The sequence below is a fragment of the Rhinatrema bivittatum genome, chromosome 2 (genome assembly GCF_901001135.1).
Source record: "Rhinatrema bivittatum chromosome 2, aRhiBiv1.1, whole genome shotgun sequence".
Taxonomy (NCBI): domain Eukaryota; kingdom Metazoa; phylum Chordata; class Amphibia; order Gymnophiona; family Rhinatrematidae; genus Rhinatrema; species Rhinatrema bivittatum.
In genome coordinates this window covers 247,575,793-247,599,695 of record NC_042616.1, presented here as the reverse complement: position 1 = coordinate 247,599,695, position 23,903 = coordinate 247,575,793, and the positions used below count along the sequence as shown (strand labels likewise).

The window sequence follows — 23,903 nt, the reverse complement described above, 5'->3', positions numbered from 1 at the left end:
TCAGAAAAAGTACGTACTTCTATCAAGTGACATGTCTAGACTTGCACGTGTAGGAATCAGTTAGCCCTCACCTCTTTGTTTATTCAGAACACACAGCCCCTTTTGCGGTCTTCTTTCTCAGCAGTCACCTAGTAACAGAAAGGCCTCAGTGATGCTTACTATTAGACAGACGTATCACGGTTATTGGAGGTGCAATTCTGTTTTTTTTCCCCCCAAGAAACGGTGACCGTGAATTTTTCAGAGTTTATACAAAATCAGTTGTTTTTCCTTACCTCCTGATTTTTATTTATTTTTTTACTTTCAATTTTGCATTTAGGCTTGCCTTTCTCTCCATTGCTACTAGTGAGCATACCCCTACTTCTGACTGTAATCATCTCTGACCTTGTGTTGGTTGTGCATGAAGCAGCCGCATCCTTAATTCTCTCATCTCACTGCTGCAGGCTTCTTGTTTTACAGATTTACCCTTGGACATTGATGTAACATGCAGACTGATAAAGTCAGCGTAAGACCTTATCACTTTCTAGCGGTAATTCTTTCTAGTATCTTAGAAGTAAAAATTACAGAACCCTTTCAACTTGGTAAAATGACATTCTTGAAATCTATTCCTGCTGCATGTCTGTTTCCTCAAGATTTTGCAGTGCTGTGAGCTGTGGAATTGTGCGCTTTCAGAGAAATGACAAGGTAATAGAAAATTGTCGGCTAGCAGTAGTTTGAAATTCTACATGGTTTCTGTCTCGTGGAGAGGGTGCTCTGTGATGCCCTTCCACTGCATCTGCAGACATTTCAATGTAAAAGCACACATAGTTATAGGATCTGAACTGTACCATCCTCAGGTAAGAAATTATTAGAAACATTTTTTAAGAACATATAAGAACATAAGAAATTGCCATGCTGGGTCAGACCAAGGGTCCATCAAGCCCAGAATCCTGTTTCCAACAGAGGTCAAACCAGGCCACAAGAACCTGGCAATTACCCAAAACTAAGAAGATCCCATACTACTGATGCAATTAATAGCAGTGGCTATTCCCTAAGGAAACTTGATTAAAAGCAGTTAATGGACTTCCGCAAATTTGATAACCTCACTCGTCATATTGCTTTCCAGATCATTTATATATAGATTGAAAAGCACCGGTCCAAGTACAGATCCCTGAAGCACTCCACTGTTTACCCTTTTCCACTGAGAAAATTGACCATTTAATCCTACTCTCTGTTTCCTGTCTTTTAACCAGTTTGTAATCCACGAAAGGACATCACCCCCTATCCCATGACTTTTTAGTTTTCTTATGAGCCTCTCATGAGGGACTTTGTCAAACGCCCTCTGAAAATCCAAATACACTACATCTATTGGTTCAGCTTTATCCACATGTTTATTGACCCCTTCAAAAAAATGAAGCAGATTTGTTAGGCAAGACTTCCCTTGGGTAAATCCATGTTGACTGTGTTCCATTAAACCATGTCTTTCTATATGCTCTACAATTTTGATCTTGAGAATAGTTTCCACTATTTTTCCCGGCACTGAAGTCAGGCTCACTGGTCTACAGTTACCCGGATCACTCCTGGAGCCTTTTTTAAATATTGGGGTTACATTGGCCACCCTCCAGTCTTCAGATACAATAGATGATTTTAATGATAGATTACAAATTTTATCCAATAGATCAGAAATTTCATTTTTTAGTTCCTTCAGTACCCTAGGATGTATACCATCTGGTCCAGGTGATTTGCTACTCTTTAGTTTGTCAATCTGGCCTACTATATTTTCCAGATTCACAGTGATTTCATTCAGTTTGTCTGACTCATTACCCTTGAAAACCATCTCTGGAACTGGTATCTCCCCAACATCCTCATTTGTAAACACGGAGGCAAAGAATTCATTTAGTCTTTCTGCAATGGCCTTATCTTCCCTAAGAGCCCCTTTTACCCCTCTGTCATCTATTGGTCCACCCGATTTCCTCACAGGTTTCTTCCTTCGGATATATTTTAAAAAGTTTTTATTATGAGTTTTTGCCTCTATGGCCAACTTCAATTCAAATTCTCTCTTCGCCTGTCTTATCAATGTTTTACACCTAACTTGACAATGCTTATGTTTTATCCTTTTTTCTTCAGATTGATCCTTCTTCCAATTTTTGAAGGATTTTTTTTGGCTAAAATAGCCTCTTTCACCTCCCCTTTTAACCATGCCGGTAACAGTTTTGCCTTCCTTCCACTTTTCTTAATGCGTGGAATACATCTGGATTGCGCCTATAGGTTTGTATTTTTAAACAATGCCCAAGCCTGTTGAACACTTTTAACCTTTGCAGCTGCACCTTTCAGTTTTTTTCTAACTATTTTCCTCATTTTATCAAGTTTCCCTTTTGAAAGTTTGGTGTTAGAGCTGCAGATTTACTTATTGTCCCCCTTCCAGTTATTAGTTTAAATTTGATCAAGTTATGATCACAGTTGCCAAGTGGCCCCACCACAGTTACCTCTCTCACCAAATCCTATGTTCCACTAAGAATTAAATCTAAAATAGCTCCCTCTCTTGTTGGTTCCTGAACCAATTGCTCCATGAAGCAATCATTTATTACATCCCGGAACTTTGTCTCTAGCAAGTCCTGATGTTACATTTACCCATTTATAATGTGTTTAATTTGAATCATATGTTTCACAAACTTTCTGGTATCTAATAAGTGTGTTCAGATATTGGGAAACACCTCTCTTCTTCTCAGGAGCCCCCCTGAGAATTCTGAAACACAAATTTGCAGCTTTGCTTCACCATCCTAAACTCTCCAGAATGTTCACAAGGAACAACCTCTGACATGGGAACTGGATGGTTCAGGAAAATGGTCACCTTTCACCTCTAGGTCACTGGTTCAAATCCCAGCTAAGGTTGTATATATAGAAACAATAAAGAAATATTTCCTGAGTCTACCCCCTTTCACTCTCATCCTATGATCCCTTGTTCGTGAGCCTCCTTTCCGTTGAAAGAAGCTCGCTTTCTGTGCATGGAAAATTTGGAGGTATTTAAATGTCTCTGTCATATATCCCCTATCTTGCCTTTCCTCTAGGCCTTACATGTTTAGATCTTTAAGTATATCCCTATATGCTATAGAATGAATACCACCAACCATTTTAGTAGCCACCCTCAGGACCAAGTCCAACCGATTTATATCCTTTTGAAGGTGTGGATTCAGAATTATAGACATTATTCCAAATGAGGTCTCACAGGGGCAATATCTACCTTTTTCTGCTGACCATCCCTCTCCCTATGCACCCAAGCATCTTTCTGGCTTTTGCCATTGCTTTATCCACCTGTTTTGTCACCTTAAGATTATTGGATACAATCACCCCCAGATCCCATTCTTTTGTACTTAAAAGAATTTCCCCCCAATACTGTAACTCTCCCTTGGGGTTTTGCATCCTAAATGCATAACTCTGCAGTTTTTTTTAGCATTAAATCATAGCTGCCAGACTCTAGACCATTCCTTAAGCTTCGCTAGATCCCTCCTCACATTTTCTACATCTTCCTGGCTGTCTACCCTGTTGCAGATTTTATCATCGGCAAAAATACAAACCTTTTCGTGATATGGCTGATGAAAATGTTGAAAAGAACCAATCCAAGAACTGATCCCTGAGGCACAACGCTAGTAACTCCCTTCCCCCACTCAGCCCAGCTCCAGGATCACACCACAGCATCTGTCCGATTCCTATGAATCTGTGGATTCTGCTGCATACTTTGTCACTGACTTCTGACAAGGGCACAATTCAAAAGAGAACAAGAAGGCAGACACCTCTTACTGACTACACCAGTGGTACTCATTTCTCGGCCTAGAGGGCTGCAAAATAGGTCAGGTTTTCAGGATATCCTTAATGAATATGCAGGCAATGGATGGATCTACAGTAGAGGTAGTGTGCATGCAAATCTATCGCATGCAAATTCATTAAGACTTCAAGAACTATATCAGATGTGTTGATAAGCAGTTTTGTAAGTCAGAGTTGCATCTTTGCAGTTGATCTTTGTTGCATTTAAACAGATGCTGACTGATAATCTCCTGTTATCCTAGTCCACTAGTCTTCCTGCTATTGCACAGCAACTTTAGCGTATTTATTTATTATGATTTATCATCTACCTTTTTGAAGAAAGTCTCTCAAGGCAGAGTACAACAAGTTAGACTGACCATCGGTGGCACGAGAAGTGAACCCTACAGTCTTATATTAGGGTATAATCAGGCAAAGCACATAAGAAGTCCATAGCATTGGATGAGGGCAGAATAGACTACAGTAGAGAGAGAATAAATGAAAAAGAGAAAATATATAAAGTCATACATATATCAGATACAATCAGTAGATCTAGATAAATGAAATATATAATATAGAAGCATATTGTAGTGATGCACTCAACAACATAAATGTACATGGTATATACAAGCAACCTTGACCCCTGTATATATCAGATTGGGCACCAAGGCTCTTGTCTTGAATTTTCAAGAAGAGTTCATATTCTCAGAAAGGGATTTTAGCATCAAGAATCTGACTGCCTGTGTTTTGAACCCCCAGCACCTCTGTTTTATTTGGGTTTAGACAAAGTTTATTATTTTTAGTCCAAACTTGAATGCATGGCCAGATCCCCTTACTCCTTATCATGTATTCCATGTTTGATTCTCATGTTTACCTTTTCGCTATTCCCCTTAATCCCCTCTTGTAATCCATGTTCAATTCTATTCTTGTTCAATTTTTGTTCAATTTTGTTCATATTGTTTGCTGTAATTTCCATCTGTTGGTTCTCTGTAAACCGAAGCAATATGTACTTGTACATGATCTTCGGTATAAAAAAGTCTTTAAATAAATAAATAAATACATGTAAGATTATGCAGCCAACAGACAAAGGGTTAGAGGTAGGGGGAGGTTGTTCCCAGGAAATCAGATACCATCAGTGAGAGTCCCAGTTTTTGGGTTCCTTCTGAGGGGGTCATTTTACATCACTTATCGCGTATGATAGCTTTCAGGGGGCGGAGTCGGGGTGACGACTGGAGGAGTCGAGGCAGTGAGGAGGCGGATGCTGCGATGTCTTCGCTGGGCGGCGACAAGGTAAGCACAGTTATCTTCGCCAGTAGCGTGCCCAATAGCACCACCTTTCACGGTGGCGCTATTGGGTGCGAAAGCCGGCAGCGATAACACCGCGGTGATGCAATGGCTGCCGTCTTTCGCAGGCCCGCCCCCCCATTTTCGCTGGATTCACCATTCTGCATTAGAATGGTGAATTCAGGCCTGAACTTGGATAGCAGTGTGATCTACAATGTCAAACACTGCCAAAAGGTCCAGCAGCACCGACATCGAGGCAAGATCCCCTGTCATGGATTTTGTAGAGATCGTCCAGCCAGGAGATGAGAACTACCTCTTTTCCATATCCAGGTCTGCACTCTGATTGACACGAGGTCAATCCAGTTGTTTTCTAGCCAGTAGTTGAGTTTGGTATAGACCACCTGCTCTTATGAGTTTTCACACAAAAAGAAAGTTGATAGTGGATGGTAGTATTAAGGAACGTCTTTTACAGAAGTGGGTGGCCTACAGCCTTTTATAGAGAATTTTGCATGAGTTCTTCAGATAGAGAAGTGTTCACTAATTTTTGGCCCATTCTGTGAGGCTTTCACTTACTAGTTTCACTAGCTTGGAAGGGCATGGATTAAAGCTGCATGCAGTTGTTCATAAACTAAGCTATTCAGAGACTTTCTAAGACCTTATTCCATTATCTGATTAAATTAGATCCAGCCATCCATGGTCGTCGCATCTCAAAAAAGATATAATTGCGATGGAGAAGATACAGAGAAGGGGATAAGGGGATGATAAGGGGAATGGAACAGCTCCCCTATGAGGAAAGACTAAAGAGGTTAGGACTTTTCAGCTTGGAGAAGAGATGGTTGAGGGGGGATATGATAGAGGTGTTTAAAATCATGAGAGGTCTAGAACGGGTAGATGTGAATCAGTTATTTACTCTTTCAGATAATAGAAAGACTAGGGGGCACTCCATGAAGTTAGCATGTGGCACATTTAAAACTAATCCGAGAGAGGTTTTCTTCACTCAATGCACAATTAAACTCTGGAATTTGTTGCCAGAGGATGTGGTTAGCGCAGTTAGTATAGCTGTGTTTAAAAAAGGATTGGATAAGTTCTTGGAGGAGAAGTCCATTACCTGCTATTAATTAAGTTGACTTAGCAAATAGCCACTGCTATTACTAGCAAAGATAACATGAAATAAACTTAGTTTTTGGATACTTGCCAGGTACTTGTCTCCTGGATTGGCCTCTGTTGGAAACAGGATGCTGGGCTTCATGGACCCTTGGTCTGACCCAGTACGGCATGTTCTTATGTTGTAGCAGGTCATTTACTTTATCAAATAAGCTTCTTGGTTTAATTTGAGTGAATACATTGAAAAAAGTAGTGTTTTTTTGCTTTTATGGCTTGATGGTAAGTTACCATGTATAATCTGCATTTTTGTTTGTCTTCCTCCAGCTGAAATTTATGCCATCTCTGTTCCAATTTCCATCCTAGGCGTTTTAGGGTCCAAAGTTCCAGTGAGTACCATGGGAAGCATTGATGAATGGGACACTGAACTTTAAGTGGGCCAGTTTTCTCTAGGCCCATAGCTAGATTTGTGTTCCATTTGACTCCTTATTTTGTAACTGATGTCAGTGTCTCTTCAACCTGTTGGTATTTTTGTGCCTCTAGAAGGTTCTTGGTGGTTTGACTTTTGTTTTGGATTTCTTTACAGATTCTCCTAGGAGGACACCTGCATAACTTATTGATGTTTAAGGAGAATTTGATTAGGGAGTGATTGGTCCAGGATAGTGGTGTTATCTTGATGCCTGGGTTCTGGTATTCCCGTGTATTGAGTCCCATGATGGGTACAAGATCTAATATGTGGACCTTTTCATGAGTAGGGGCTGTAATTATCTGCATGAGCCCTAGAGCTGACATAGTGAAAAGAAGATCAGCAGGTTTGGATGCTTAAGTTGTGATATTTAGATTGAAGTTGCCCATAACCCCTAACTCTGGGGAGTTCAGGGATAACTCAAAGAACTCTTGGAGAGATGATGTTCTATTGTGAGGTGCTTTGGAACAGGGGGCTCTGCTTAGTTTGATTGAATTTCAAGCTATGAATGCCACATCTCTACCATGCCTCCCTAATCTTGGTACAGTAAATGATGTATTGTTTTTATGTTTAAATTTCTGTATGTTTTTATGGATGTGATCTGTGAAGCCACCTAGAAGTATCGATAGTGTGGGTTACACTTTATTTTTTTTAATAAATAAATGAACAGTGAAAGCTTCTGCGAATTCTGCATGCTAGTTTAAAGTTACCATTTAATTTTAAGTTTATAATTGTGTTTGCAAAGGTTACTCACTTGACTTGAGAAGGTGAGAGAACTGGTTCCTGGGTAAGTAATCACTAGTGTTTGATCTGAAAAGGTACTGGGTCAAATACTGCTATAAAGAAAAAGGGAGATTAGATGACAAGGTCAATTATTAAAGAATTTGCGGTCTGAATCCAACAGAGGAGATTGTTTTGAACTTTTTTTTTTTTTTTAAGTAATTGCCTTAGAAGCACAGATATATAGGGAGGCAAGAACTGAGTAAACCTCTATTCTGAGGGTGTGCTGGCAACAGAAGCTGCATTTGCTGGTGGGAAGTTGGACTTGCTGGGAAAGTGTTAAATCTTGCAAAACATTTGTTGGAGAATTTAACTATTATTGTCTGTGTATATTGTGTGTTAGTTTAAGGTTAGTATTTAATTTTTAGTTAATAATTGTGTGTGTGCTAAGAAAATAGAGCTTCAATTAATTCTGTGTGCTACTTTAGGTTAGAATTTAATTTAAAGTTTATAATTGTGAGTTTGCATCCAGTCAAGTATTGGCCAGCTTGTAAAAAGAGAAAGAAAGCACATCTTTTTAACATGATCCAGGTAGAGAAATAGGTGTAGGAAGGCTGGAAGGAAAAGGCAAGATTTTGTACTTGAGCATATTCATGATGCTATGATTTTATCCTTTTGATACTCTTGGACAATAACATTTAAATACACTTAATACATCCTTAGCAGTAGAAAGCTGAACTGCAAATCTTATCTGGTAACCTACCCATCAGCACTGCTACTGTTCCCAAGAGGCATTTAACTGTTAGTACTTGGGATGTGCTTTTGTTTGAAATGACATGGCCTATATCGTTTAATCTCATTTTTAAAAGAGTATTAACAGGCATGTTTTTATAATGAGGTTTGTGAGCGAGTGTGGCAGTGACTTTTACAAGTCTTAGAGTGCGGACAACATTTGTTGAATAAGGTAGAACAATGAAAGCCTATAATTTTCCAGATAGGGAGTGGGCAAATTTTTGGAAATGTGAATATATAATATATGTGAATGTGTATATATAATGTAACTCATTTTGGGTAGGGGGACCCACCAATTGCATAGATGGAAAGGGGGGCCACTGACAAAAAGTTTGCTTATCCCTGGTCTAGTTCAAGGGCAGTGGTGTTTCACATTCAAGTTATCCTCTTTAAAGGCACAAGGAATCATGAATTGGCAGTGATTCCCCTGCCTCCTGGCCCTCCAGCTATTACACTCAGGCTAACTAAGGTTAGTATTTAATTTTTAGTTAATAATTGTGTGTGTGCTAAGAAAATAGAGCTTCAATTAATTCTGTGTGCTACTTTAGGTTAGAATTTAATTTAAAGTTTATAATTGTGAGTTTGCATCCAGTCAAGTATTGGCCAGCTTGTAAAAAGAGAAAGAAAGCACATCTTTTTAACATGATCCAGGTAGAGAAATAGGTGTAGGAAGGCTGGAAGGAAAAGGCAAGATTTTGTACTTGAGCATATTCATGATGCTATGATTTTATCCTTTTGATACTCTTGGACAATAACATTTAAATACACTTAATACATCCTTAGCAGTAGAAAGCTGAACTGCAAATCTTATCTGGTAACCTACCCATCAGCACTGCTACTGTTCCCAAGAGGCATTTAACTGTTAGTACTTGGGATGTGCTTTTGTTTGAAATGACATGGCCTATATCGTTTAATCTCATTTTTAAAAGAGTATTAACAGGCATGTTTTTATAATGAGGTTTGTGAGCGAGTGTGGCAGTGACTTTTACAAGTCTTAGAGTGCGGAAAACATTTGTTGAATAAGGTAGAACAATGAAAGCCTATAATTTTCCAGATAGGGAGTGGGCAAATTTTTGGAAATGTGAATATATAATATATGTGAATGTGTATATATAATGTAACTCATTTTGGGTAGGGGGACCCACCAATTGCATAGATGGAAAGGGGGGCCACTGACAAAAAGTTTGCTTATCCCTGGTCTAGTTCAAGGGCAGTGGTGTTTCACATTCAAGTTATCCTCTTTAAAGGCACAAGGAATCATGAATTGGCAGTGATTCCCCTGCCTCCTGGCCCTCCAGCTATTACACTCAGGCTAACTAAGATGGAACATGACCCTGCTGCTAGGGTTGGGGCCCTGAGCTAAAAGTGAGGGAGAAGCCCTTAACCCTATACAGCCAGGGCCTACCTGTAGCTACACCTCTGTTAGAAATCCTAGTAGCTGGCTCGCTTCTAGCTTTAGAATGAAACCTGACCTACAGAACATGTAGCCTGAAGATAGTGCAGTGTGAAAGAGACCTAAGACTGGAGCTCCTTTCTGAGGAGCACATGGAATCTATGGGCCCACTCAGAGATGAGCATTTGTGATGGGAAGGAGAAATGATGGCTAAGGGTGTGCAGGCCAAAAAATATTGTTTTGTTTCATTAGAGAGATTTTTATCCAAATTCTGTTTCATAGGGGGCTTTTTTCATTTATTTAAATTATCTTTTGTTTTGGAAAATAGAGCACACTATTTCTGAACAGCACACAATATTTGCAAATAGTGCATACCAAAAACAAAAGAAAACTCTTATAAAACATGCCTGTTAATACTCCAGGACCCATATAGTAAAAGTGCGTAATCATCTATTCTTTCATATAACACTTCTTGACTTAGTTAACCGTTACTGTCAACTTGTTAATAGTTCCGTTCACCACATAAAGACCTGAAGCTAATAGTTTATATATTAGTTTTGAAACGCTGGGAACAAACGTCTTTAGTCTTTATAACAATTCACTAGTGGGTCCCCAGGGAACCATCCAAGGGATACTGCTAAGTCCAGTCTTTTATCGATGACAGTGATAAATCCTAGAAAAATGCGTTTTTGCTCTTGATACATTGAACTCCCTCACCAGTATGCCCCCGAGGGAACTTCCAAGATATGCAATTAAATCCTGCTCCAACAAGGACCTCGTTTCACCTGGAACCTGGGCTTCATCAGAGGGATCTTCATTAACAATTCCACATTGCTAGCATCTTGTTCCCACCTCAGTGTTGCTAGTGACTGTGTCCCAGGTAGACAGATTATTTCACAATGCTTTTAGATATAATTTTTAGATCTTGCACTGTGATTAAACAAAATGGTAAAACAATTCACAAGTCAGTCAACTATGTTTAATTTGAAATACCATCACTATTCACATTGCTTTTCAACACTCAAATTCTAATCCTAAAACTGACCCCCGCCGCCTCCTACTTGAACTCCTACTGCCGACAAACCTTCCACGGCATTTGTATCCGCAGGTATTGCCTGCCGTCTCTCCAAAGATATCACTATATTTCCCAGTGACTCCTCCTCTTTTCAACAGGACCAACTTTATTACTAACCCTCAGTAAAATGCTTCCCATTCTATAGATGTGTTAAGACCACTAGGTTGTAAGTGCTGCCAATTGAAAATAAATTCCTGCTCTCTACGTTGTAACCTCACTGTATAGTTTTTCCCCCCAAGGAAGTGTTAATTGGTATAGGACCAAACCTTAACTGGTCCACATCATGGTAAAAGTCTAACCAATGTTTAACTAATGGGATGTCTGACTTCTTCATATGCATTCAGGACTTATGTTGTATTATGTGTGCCCTATATACATTTTTGAGCAGGGACACACTACTGCATACACAACCTGTCCAATATTACTGTCAAAATTTCCTTTTAAAGAGTATCTAATGGGCAAACTTGGGTGCTGACAAACCTGCATATGCAACACATTACTGCATACCTCACTACTAGTACAACAAAATTGCCCCATTTATGTCCCTCCTGTACTACTGTGTCTCTTAGATTATGTCCTCTGGTTTTTGCAAAGCCCAGGGGTTCCTCAAACACCTCATGGAGAGACAATACTCGCCAATGTTTCAGAATAATCTTCTGCACCTCATGTGTGAACCTGGAAGATTCACACATGAGGTAGTAGTAGGCCAGATTCACAGACTGGAGAGTAGCAAATCACCTGGCTTTTGAAAGAACTAAAAAATGAAATTTTAGACCTATTACTAGTAATTTGTAACCTATCATTAAAATCATCCATTGTACCTGAGGACTGGATGCTGGCCAAATAACTCTGATATTTAAAAAGAGCTCCAGAGGTGATCCGGGAAACTATAGATTACTGAGCCTGACTTTAGTGCTGGAAAAACTGTGGAAGTTATTCAAAAGATCAAAATCTTAGAAGATATAGATAGACTTGGTTTAATGGTACACAGCCAGCATGGATTTACCCAAGGGAAGTCTTGCCTCACAAATCTGCTACAGTTTTTTGAAGGGGTTAATAAATATGTGGATAAAGGTGAACTGGTAGATGTGGTGTATTTAGATTTTCACAAGGTATTCAATAAAGTCCCTCATGAGAGGCTTCTAAGAATATTAACAAGTCTTGAGATAGGAGGTGATGTCCTTTTGTGGATTGCAAACTGGTTAAAAGATAGGAAACAGAGAGTAGGATTAAACGGTAAATTTTCTCAGTGGAAAGGGGTAAACAGTGGAGTGCCTCAGAAATCTGTACTTGGACTGGTGCTTTTTAATATATTTATAAATGATCTGGAAAGGGGTACGACAAGTGAGATGATCAAATTTGCGGATGATACAAAACTATTCAGCGTAGTTAAATCACAAGCAGATTGTGATAAATTGCATGAGGACCTTGCAAGACTGGAAGATTGGGCATCAAAATGACAGATAAAATTAATGTGGACAAGTGCAAAATGATACATAGACGGAAAAATAACCCATGCTGTAGTTATTTAGATGTAACATTAAATACAAACGTTAGGTTCGATATTAGGAGTTACCACCCAGGAAAAAGATGTAGGCATCATAGTGATAAAACATTGAAATCTTTGGCTCAGTGTGCCATGGTGGTAAAAAATGCCAATAGAATATTAGGAGTTATTAGGAAGGAAATGGTGAATAAAATGGAGAATGTCATAATGCCTCTGTATCGTTCCATGGTAAGACCGCACCTTGAATACTATGTGCAATTCTGGTCACCACATCTCAAAAAAGATATAGTTGTACTGGAGAAGGTATAGAGAAGGGCGACCAAAATGATAAAGGGCTTGGAACGGCTTTCCTATAAGAAAGGCTAAAGAGATTAAGGTTGTTGAGCTTGGACAAGAGATGGCTGAGGGAGGATATGATAGAAGCCTATAAAATCATGAAAGGGTAAATGTGAATCGGTTATTTACGCTTTCAGATAATAGAAGGACCAAGAAGCACTCCATGAAGTTAGCAAGCAGCACATTTAAAGCAAATCAGCAACAATTCTTGTTCACTCTACACACATTTGGAATTCATTGCCAGAGGATGTGGTTAAGGCAGTCAGTGTAGCAGGGTTTAAAAAAGGTTTGGATAAGTTCCTGGGGGAGAAGTCCATAAACTGCTGTTAATCATGTTGACTTAGAAAATAGCCACTGCTTATTACCGGCATCAGTAGCATGGGATCTATTTAATATTTGGGTATTTGCCAGGTACTTGTAATCTGGATTGGCTACTGTTGGGAACAGGATGCTGGGCTTCATGGACCCTCAGTCTGAGCCAGTAAGGCAACTTATTATGTTTTTACTTCTTATGTTGTTAAGAGATAGACACAGACACCCACACCCAGAGGCAGAGAGACAGTCACAGAAACACCCTACCCCACCCCTAAGTACAGAGATGCACTAACTTATCCACCCAGACACCCCACAGCCATATAGAGAGACATACACATCGCACCCAGATAGACCACATCAAACAGATACAGGCAGTCAGGCCCAAAGAGCAAGACACTATACCCAAAATAACACAGATATACCATACCACCTTACACAAAGAGACACAGACCACAACAGACAGACCAACCACAGGCCATACCGCAGCCAGTGAGAGAGACGAAGAGACCCAGACACCACACACCCAGATAGAGGCAGATACCCAGCACCATTCCCAGACATACAAACAGTGACAGGTACACCATACTACAGTCACAAAGAGATAAAAGTACACCGGTTAACAAGACAAAGACACACACCACACCTACACACATCACACTGAGACATAAAGAGAGACAGGAAACAGATGACACCACACAGCAGGGCAGACAAAGAGACAGACATCCCACAGCTAGATAGGTCCAAAGAGAGATACACCCCACCACCATACAGAGAAAGTTAAACAGTCCACAGCACATTAGACATACATACACCCCCACCCCCCCCCCCCACACACACACCTCCCTCTGCTCACTCCCACCCCTCCCCAGGGCAGACTGAGCAGGTAGGAAACCCATCACAGCAGCATGATTTTTCTGTTGCTCAGAATTTGGATGAAACAAAGCAAGAGAACTAAAAAAGTGAAAATAAATAAATGAACCGGTCTGGCCAAGCATGTAGGAATGCCTTACGTTTTTCCTCTTCTCCGTCTCCTGCCTATCAAAGACACTCTGGCCCCTTCCTCCACTGTCACACTGATCCCCTCAGGGATACTTCCCACAGCATGGCGTCTGGATGAGACAGAGCCGCTGTGGGGATTGATTCCTCTCAAGGCTACCAAGCTCAGCTGAGGCCCGGGGCAGCCACCTAACAGAACCAATTTAAAGCTTAAGTTTTCCCCTCTCCACCTCCTGCCTCTGGCCCCCATTCCCATCTTGATACTGACCCCTCCCACACACACACTTGCCTTTCTCAGCATGAAGTTTCAGATGAGACTGTCAGTCAGGACACACTGGGGATTCAGTCCCTCTTTAGGCTGTTGCTGTGGTCTGAAGCTGATGGCAGCCACTGGAGCTGTCTGACACGGATGTACAGTCCCAGGAGTTCCTCCACAGTGTGCTGGGCAAGAAGTGAAATCATTCCCGACCCCTTTGCTCCCTTCCCTCCCTCCACATCCCTTCCCTCCCCTCACCCATCCCTTCCACTAAGAGGAAGTCTTAATTCTCTGGCAGTTCTTTCTTTGAAGCAGCTTTCTCCTTCATAGAGCCTCTGGGGAGCCAGGCTCAGCACAGCAGGTTTTTCTTTTTTAATGATTGGCCCGCAGCAGTCCATACCTCCCTGTTTCCTCACCCCTGGGCAAGACTAAAAGTTTGAGGCCATCAAAGTCTCTGTTTACTTTTGCCAGGTAATTATTCCCCCTTCCTCTTAGCCCCTTCAGAGTTCAGGAATGCTTAGGCTGGGTGGAAGCCTATGTACATAATTGCTCTTCAGCAGCCTGAGAGATTAGCACTTGTATAAAGTAGCTAACTCAACAATACAGGAAGCCTGAGAAACAGCAGAGACCATGGAGAAACGGAATTACCAGACATTTAAACAGTTTTGTAGCCACTGTCATAAAAACTATCTAAGATGTGGTAAGGGGGTTGGGGGGAGCTGGCCCCAGTGCCTATCCATGTTAACCTTGCCCCCCTCCCCCCCCCCCCACCAAAAAAAAAAATTTCAGTTCTGGCTACACCCCTGATTTCTAGCACTGCTTTTGTAAATAATCATACATCTCAAGAGTAGTAACTTGCAGGTTGTTGTTTTCCAATGATCATTTTCTGTAAGACAGCTGCATCTGGTTCTTCTGGGGGAATTCTGTGCAGAATTTCCTCCCGCACAGAATTTACAGTTTTTGCATATAATTTCTGAGAAAAGGAACTGTGGGCCGTGAGCGGAGCCCATCCCGCTCATGGCAACGATCAGACCCTCGGATCAGCTGGCCATGAGTGGAGCTTGACCCGCTTTCAGTGAAGATCAGGCCCAGAGCATCAGCTGGGCTGCAAGTGGAGCCCAGCCCGCTAGTGGTGAAGATCAGGCTCAAGGATCAGATGACCGTGAGTGAAGCCATCCCATTCGCGGTGAAGAGAGAGGAAGTATGCTTGTGAGAGTGCCTGTTTGTGTGTATGAGAGAGAAAGGGAGCCTGTATGAGGAAGTATGTATAGATTGGGAGCCTGTATATATGAGTGAGGGATTGTGTGTGTGTATGAGCGAGAGAGGGAGCCTGAGTGAAGGGGTGTGTGTGCGGCAAGCAGCGAGAGAGAGCAGGAGCCTGAGAGCAAGTGGATGTGTGTTAGAGAGAGAGTGCACCTGCGTGAGGGGGTGTGTATGTGCGGGAGAGAGAAGGAGCCTCTGTAATGGGGTATTTGTGAGAGAGAGCGGGAGCTTGTGTGAGGGTGTGTTTGTGTGTGTGTGTGTGTGTGAGTGTGAGTGAAGGACAGAGAGAGCCTATGTGAGGGAATGTGTGTGTATGAGAGTGGGACAGAGAGAACCTGTGTGAGGGGGTGTGTACGAGAGAGTGAGGGAACTTGTGTGAGGGTGTGTGAGAGAGGTACAGAGGAAGCCAGAGTGAGAGGGGGTGTGTGAAATAGATAAAAGGGAGCTTGTGTGAGGGCTGTTTGAAAAAGGGGAATACTGCTCAAAATATTTAAAATTCTGCATCTTTGAGTAATAACTTTTCTGTATTATATTTTAAATTAATTATTAAAGACTGTGATGTGTATTGTGTTATACTTTATATTGGTTAAAATGCAGAATCCTTCCATAATGTTGCTCATGAAAATGTTGAAAAGAACTAGTCCAAGGGACCGATCCTTGAGGCACACCGCTAGTAATGTCCCTTTCCTCAAAGTGAACTGCATTTATCACTACCTTTTGTTGCCTTCCACGCAACCAGTTTCTAATCTGGTCAGTTACTTTAGGGCCCATACTAATGGCACTCAATTTATTTATAAGTTAACTATGTGGAACCGTATCAAAGGCCTTACTGAAATCCAAGTATGCTACATTTAGTGCTTTCCCCTGATCTAAAGCTCTCTGGATACCCATCCAAAGAAATGTATCAGATTTGTCTCAGTAGACCTACCTCTACCGTGTTTCCCCGAAAATAAGACAGTGTCTTATATTAATTTTTGCTTCCAAAGATGAGCTAGGCCTTATTTTCAGGGGATGTCTTATTTTTCCATGAAGAAGAATTCACATATATTGTTGAACAAAAAAATGAACATTTATTATATTCTGAATAGTTGTCTGGTTATGCTGGTTTGTGATGACAACTAACTGTGAATCCTGCAGGGTAAAAAAGTCACAGCTGCATGCTCCGGTGTTCTGTGCGACGGGTATGCTCCCAAATAAAAACTTTGCTAGGTCTTACTTTCGGGGGAGGTCTTATATTTAGCAATTCAGCAAAACCTCTACTAGGTCTTATTTTCGGGGGATGTCTTATTTTCGGGGAAACAGGGTAGTAAAGCCATGTTGTCTCAGTTCTTGTAAACCATTGGATTGCAGAAACAGCACTATCCTTTGCTTTAGCAGTGATTCCATTAATGTACTCACCACAGAGGTCAGGCTAATTGGGCTGTACTTCCACTTTTGTGAAGAGGAACCCACATCTGCCTCTCTCCAGTTCTCTGGAGCTACTTCCAGCTTAGTTGTAAAGATGCACTGGAAAGGTCAGTCAGCGATGCTGCCAGAATTTCCCTAAGTTCCCTTAAAATCTTGGATGTATGCTAGCTGGCCCCATCGCTCTATCTGCCTTGGTTAGTTAGCGCCTTACAAGCACACTTTTCTGAAAAATGATCGAGGTTTACTTCATTTCCAATCCTATTTTTGTTCATTGGTGGCAGGGGGGGACAGACAGTGTATTATTTCCTATCTGAGACCCCTCCACCCAGTGGCCTCCACTCTGCTGCATCTCTGCCCCCTTCCCCAATCCCCTCACCCATCCTCCACGTTGTGAAAGAGGAGGAGGATTGAAGGCTGTCGGTGCCTGAGCTTGCTTCCTCCCCTTGGCTGCCAGTGCCAGCAGCCAAGGAGGAGAAAGTGGCCTAATGCACTGCAAGGCCATGATCCTCCTCCTCCTTTCAGAACATGGAGGGTGAATGAGGGGTTTGTGGCAGCCCCTGGGGGGACTTGGAGAGGAAATAATGTGCCATCCCACCTGCTATCCATGAGGCTTCCCTTCAGGTGGCGAGGGAGTGAAGGAGGTGAGGAGATCATGGGAGGATGGGGTAAAGGAGTGAGGACCGGGAGGTGGCAGTGAAGGAGGTGAGTGAGGGGATTGTAGGGGAGGTGAGATTAAGAAGGTGAGGGAGTTGGGAATGGGAGTTGAGAATGAGGGGATTGTGGGGATGAGTGTGAAAGAGGTGAGTGAGTGGATTGTGGAGCTAGGTGTGAAAGAATTGAGTAAGGGGGATTCTGAGAAGAGGGAGAGAGAGTGAGAAGGTTGTAGGGGAGGTCAGAGTGGGGAATTGGGGGAGGTGGAATGATGGAGGTGACAGATTGTGGAGAGTGGGAGTGAAGGAGGTGCATGAGAGGACTGGGGGGGGAGAAAGTGGATTATGGGGGTGGGAATGAAAGAGATGAGAGGGAATTATAGGAGAAGGGATTGAAAGTGAGATTGTGGGGAGGTCGGAGTGAAGGCGGGAGGTGGGATGAAGGAGGTGAGTGAGGGGATTATGAGGGGGGGGGAAGAGAGTAAAAGAGTGTGTTGGGAGAGGTCTTAAATGAAGGTGAGGGAGGGGTTTAGGGGGAAGGGAAGTAAACCCTAGTGGGTGAGGGGAACAGCTGGGTGGTGGGGTGGGGGTGAGGACAGTGGGAAGTGAATGAGGGAGACTGAAAGGAGTTATTCTTCCTGCAGTGTTTAACTTGATTTTGAAATTAGCTTTATATGGGTTACATGAAGAATGTATGTAAGAACTGAAGGCAATTTACATGGTTCCCTGCCCCCAACCAAAATGGCGTTCCACTGCCCCTGCCGTGGCTTGTCTTCCAGTTCCACAGGGCTTTGCAGACGGAGCATATTGTCTTTGCGCAGTGCACCTTCTACTGATCAGAGTGCTCCTGGTGGTCACAGACACGACACACTGGCCAACCAACATAAGCCTTTTAGGTATATAGATTTAATGTTTTACTTACCTTAGGGCTTTGTTCACCCATCCCTGACAATGCTTGTTTAAAACCCTTCTCAGTAGATTTGCCCGTCTGCGCTGTAAGTCACTGTACCCCTCTTTCAATAGGTCCATGGCAGACATCACCCCTCACCCCCACCCCACCCTCAGCCCTTCCTACCTTTGACAAGTCCGTGGCAGATTTCCCATGGTAAATCCTGCTCCCTAAAAACCCTTCCTTCACACAGGGCTCCATGAATACAAAGTGCCGTGCAATTCAAACCATTGATCGGTGAACCATGCAGCTGCAGCAAGAAGAGAAGAGATGCAATCCTTGTGGCAAGAGGAGCAGCTGGCTGAGGTGCACAGACACTAGGGCAGGGCTTCCCAAACCTGTCCCGGGTACCCCCTGCAGCCAGTTGGGTTTTCAGGATTTCCGCAATGAATTTGCATACTACGGAGATGGGAGGAAGAGAGCAAGGACCGCTAGGGTTTTTAGAAGTTACGTTTTGGTACTCCCACACAGCTGTGCCTGGCAAAGAGGAGACCCCCTCTCTGACAGCTGAGTGGAAGTCCTGCCCATACCCTTTGTGCCTGAGAGGTCCCTATGGCAGGAGCGACGCCCTGTCACTCCCGTGCTGTGGGTGCAAAAAATTCAAAATGGCACCAGCTGACCTGATGCTTTTCTATTCCCCAGACATTAACAGGGTTTAGCGAACAGGCCTCTAACTGTGATCTAGGAATAAAATGTGAGAAAGCTGATGCAGAATTGAGCTTTCAGCAGCGAAAGACAAAAGGTTGTGTAAACAATGATCCACATCTGGGTGACTCAAAAGACCTATCTTATTACATGCCCTTGGTAAATGTGCTCTCAAACAGCACACAAAGGCAGTATGAACTGAAAATTCAGAGAAAACAATTGGTCTTGAGGGCAATTAAATTCTAAAGAAACTCCATACAGTAGCTTGAAAGCGGTGGCGTCTAGTGCTATATTATATTTTGTACCTTGTTGACAATAATCGATAACATTGACTAAAGTGTCACTTGTGCATTTTTACTCCCACTAAATTTGCTCCCATTAACTGATGGATAAATCTCACTTCAACTGTGCCAGTCACAAAAGTGTCCTTGCAGCTCAGCTAATGGAGTGGTCATTTCAGGAGATGATAAATAAGTCGCATTACACTTAAAGGTTGACAGTACTTAAAAGTGCTATCAGTAACAACATTGTGATATTAGCAATGCAAATGTATTCATCCCTGCTTATGCAAGCCAATGAAACCTGCTACCCACTACAGTTAACACAGAAGTAAAAGCAAACAAGCCAGTGAACAGGGCTGGCTCTCCTCCTTCCATCTTTGCCTCCTCACACCTTCCATCCCTTCCCCTACCTCCTCTTCTTTCCTCCCCTCCTCACTCCTCACTCTTATCTTCCATTCCATCCTCTCATCTTCCATCCTTGCCCCTCCCCCCCCCCCCCCCCCCCCGTCACCTTCCATCTTCCTCTCCTTGCTTTTACCTTCTGTCCCTGCCCTTATCTCTTCTTTCATCCTTCCTCCTTGCTCTTACCTTACATTCTTGCCCTGATCCAGCCTCGCCTATCAGAGAACTGCACTGGCGGCCCAAGCTCTTCTAAATGCTGCTACCAACATCCTCCCCCACCCCCCACCTCCCCGGCTCGGTTTAAACAGTAAATTTACATGGGAGAGAGAGGTGCTGGCAGCAGGAAGTAGCATTTAGAAGTACCAGGCCCCCCCAGCACTGCTTTTTTGACTGTGGGGGCGACATTACCAGCCCTCAGGCCCCTTGAGCTAAGGGGGAGGGGTAGCACTTAGCAGCAACTCTTCCTCACCCTGTTAGACCTATTGGAAGAGGATCTGTGGCTCTTTTTTGGCCAAGAGGCCTATTAGGAGGGGGTAAGGGCACTTCTTAGTGCTTGGCGCCCTGTGCAACTGCACAGGTCGTACACCCCCAAAGCCAGCCCTGGCCATGAAATATTAAGTGTGAGACATTGGCTACTTACTGAAGAACTGAATTTTTGAATTCATATAACTTAAGACCAGCTTCTCTGTCCCCTACTACCTTTTCCTGAAATCGTCCTCCACTTCCAGGGCGGTGAACACTGCCTCTGCATTATCTTCAACCCCAGCTGGCCCAAGGACCAGAAGTCATGCTTGGATTTCCTCACATGTCAGCTTGCAGAATTGCCACTAAATCACTGGATTGGTCTCCCCTCAAAAATCTTCTCTTGTTAGACCATGGTGATAAAAAGGGACAGTGAAAGGAGAGAGAGACAGTCTTGGGAAGTGAAAGGTGGCCTGCTACTGTCATGCTAATTAATGATGCCTGGTATGATGGAGCAGCCTGAGAGAGTTCTGAACGGCTTCTTTCTTGCTTTGACTTTGGGGGCCGAAGCAAAACGGTGCGCTCTGCACAGCATATAGTTTAAACCTCAGTCGTGTGCACATTATTGTATGGATACTTTATTCACAATACAGCAAGGAGTTTTATGCTCATAATATGTGTGTATAGCAACATGTGTTTGTTAGCACCCTTGCATGAAAATTCCATTTTAATGATGGCATTAGATATTATTATTTCCTAATGCAGACAGATGTTTACCTCGTGTTTTCTTAGCTTTGGAAATTTAACTCCGAGTCCAAAGTGGAGTAAAGTTTCCAGGGCTAATGTTAGTCTGGATCAGAAGCTGAAGTTCCCATGCTGAGACCTCTAGTTGAAGTTTTATGCATAGAAAACATGCTTTGTGCCCAGAAAACGTTTTTCACACACAAAATACGATTTATGCGCACAAAAATATGCCTTCTGTACTGAAAAGTTTTCTGTGCACAAAAAATGCTTTCTCAAGCTAATGCATGAATCTGAGTGCTAAGAAAATATGTGCTTGATTTTAGCGCACATTTTTAATGCCCAGATTATTATTCTTTAAAAACTTCTGATGCCGTAAACTAATGCTGTGCTAATGCATCAGAAGATTAAAAAAAAAAAAAAAAGTGTCAAAACTTTAAAATGTGTGTTCGGCACAGGCCGAGTGCACATTTTAATTCAGAATGGGGGAGGGGGGGGGGGGGCACCATCCATGACAGACAGTTGCATAAGAGGCAGCAGCAGCCATAGCCACTTAGCTGGATAAATACCGATTTATCCATCTGTCTGGCAGCAGGAGGCAGCTGCTAGGTAGCCAGAGAAATCAGAACTTATCCGGCTGTTTGGCCCAGGGGACAACTACTTAATAATGCCTGATACTTCACTTTCACTGCATATCCAGCATAGCTCACTGCTTCAACGGCAGGGGGAATGAAGAAAAGATGATTTATATTCAGACAACAACCAACAAGGACTGAATTACATAGTCTGGATAAGCAAATAAGCATGGGTGTAGCTTGCTTGTTACAGCGGTTACTACCCCGAATGAATTAAGCCTGATACTTCACTTGGAATACATATCCAGTGCAGCTCACTGCTTCAACGGCAGGGGGGAATGAAGTAAAGTGGAATTATATTCAGATAACTAACAAGGACTGAATTGCACAGGCAGGGTAAACAAGTGTGGGAGTTGCTTGCTTATTACTGCGGTTACTACCCCAAACCAATTAGCTAGATACTTCACTTAGATGCAGGTCCAGCACTGCTCTCTACAGCAATGGCGGGGGGTGGAAGTGAAATAGAACCAAAAAGTTACTAATAAGGGCCAAGAGTAACAGATAAGTATGAGAAAAAAATAAGTGTGAAAGCTTGCTGGGCAGACTAGATGGGCCATTTGGTCTTCTTCTGCCGTCATTTCTATGTTTTTATGTTTCTATGTATGTTAACCAGGTAAGTAATTTATCCAGGGATGTAGCAGTGACCCGTCCCAGATAGATGGATAAATCGGTATTTATTTGGCGACGTGGTAGCGGCTGCGGCTGCTGCCACTTACCCAGATAAATCAGTACTTAATCCAAGGAAGTACCAGCAGCCACCACCACTTATCCGGATAAATCAGTAATTATCTGGTTAAGTGAGAGAGACTGCTGGCACTAGCCCTAAGAGTTCCTTATTTTTTTTTACATTTTTTAACTTTTTAACCCATAACACTGGAAAGGCGTGCTGACCAGATGCAGTCTCTCTGCATTGGGGAGTACTGCTTAATGCCCTCATTTGCATGGGATTTCCATGCGAGGGCGCTGAACAGTACTCTCATTCAGGAACGCACATTTTTTTTTGTGCACAAAACTCCTTGCTGCATCAGGAGTAAGTTTTGTGCTGAGAAAACATGTGCTCATGTTGAATGCACCTTTTTTGCATTGGCCTGTCTGTGTGCATAAATCTTATTTTATGCATGGAAAATGTGATTTGTGTGCATATCTTTCTGTGCGCTGGCATGATAAGTTTCAAACCAGTACACGGGCAGACTTTGTTGCGCGAATGTCGCCACGCGCCCAGGGACGAGGCCTTTTTGTAACATATGTGCGTGCATGTTATCAAATAGCCTGCTCGTGCACGTATGGTGCCAGATTTTAAGTGGGTGCGTGCAAGTGTGCGCAAATGCTACATCTACTGCATAAATCAGGGGATTTTAAAAGGGACGCGCCCTGAGGCTATTCCCAATTTTACCAGTTCATCCTCAGTTCACCCAGTTGAGAGAGGTCCTCCAAACCCCCTAGTTTAATCTCTTTCACTCCTCCCAGTTAGTCCCAACCCTTAAAACCCCGCAGATCTGCTTATATGTATATTTTTTAACCTACTTGTCGTCCATTGAAGAAGTAAAGTTACGTGTCAGGGGGTCTCGGCACGCGGCGGATTGTGGAAGTATGTATGTGCACATCCCAGGTTCATGCCCCAAAACACCCGTGCCCCACACAGACTATACCCACACCCCACCCCTTTGTGAAAACTTCCAAGATGTGCATGCTGCGGGAGATACGTATCTTAGCTTTTAAAATCCGCTTGGCAGGCGTGAGCCTGATATATTCACGAATCCCCTAATTAATGCACGCATCACCTTTAAGCTTTTTCTGTGTGCACATTGTCTGATTTGTATGCATTTTTTTTCAAACTCCCAATTCGTTATCATACTATTAGCGTACTGCATCAGTAGTTTAAAAATTTCAGCACACAGTTTTAACACTCAACTTTTTACATCTGCCCTTTTATTTGTGTTCTTACTGTCTTGCTTGACATTTGATTTAAGTTCTTTACTCAGGGGACTTCCTGAATCTTCCATTTTGCAGGAAAATTCCTTCAGAAAATATAAAAGGTTAGACCGACTCTATAAATGCTTCTATATTTCTAAAGTGAGTTATTTAGAATGTATGAAAACTGGGAAATAGATAACATATCAAGAAAGATGTAATAAGAAAGTATTTTCTGTTACATCTGCTCAAATATAAGATGATCCCCCTTTTTCTGTGTCAGGCCTAGGCAAATCAGCTTTTGTAGGTTGGTGGCCTACAAGCGCAGGATGTAGCTACATCCTCCTCCCTTGCCAAGCCCAAACAGGACGCCGCTGTCTCTTCCCCTGCTGGGCCCAAACAGGGTGGTGCCACCTCTCCTCCCTTCTATCTCCACCTCCACAACTGGACCTGGGCAGGAGGCTGCTGCCTCCTTCCTTAACAGGCCAAGCGGGATACGCTTCCTTCCTCTTTAGGCTAGGCTGCAAATATAAGATGAGATA

General features: G+C 42.6%; 1 protein-coding gene and 1 long non-coding RNA gene across 2 annotated transcripts in view; one reads left to right on the top strand and one right to left on the bottom strand.

Moving 5' to 3' along the window:
- Positions 1-130, bottom strand: part of LOC115084465 — a 40,105-nt gene extending 39,975 nt beyond the window's left edge. The window contains exon 1 of the long non-coding RNA XR_003854567.1: positions 72-130. This is a non-coding gene — a long non-coding RNA (uncharacterized LOC115084465). The remainder of the gene's footprint in view (positions 1-71) is intronic.
- ANO10 (anoctamin 10) overlaps positions 1-23,903 on the top strand; it is a 536,131-nt gene that overhangs the window by 239,185 nt on the left and 273,043 nt on the right. The window lies entirely within an intron of this gene.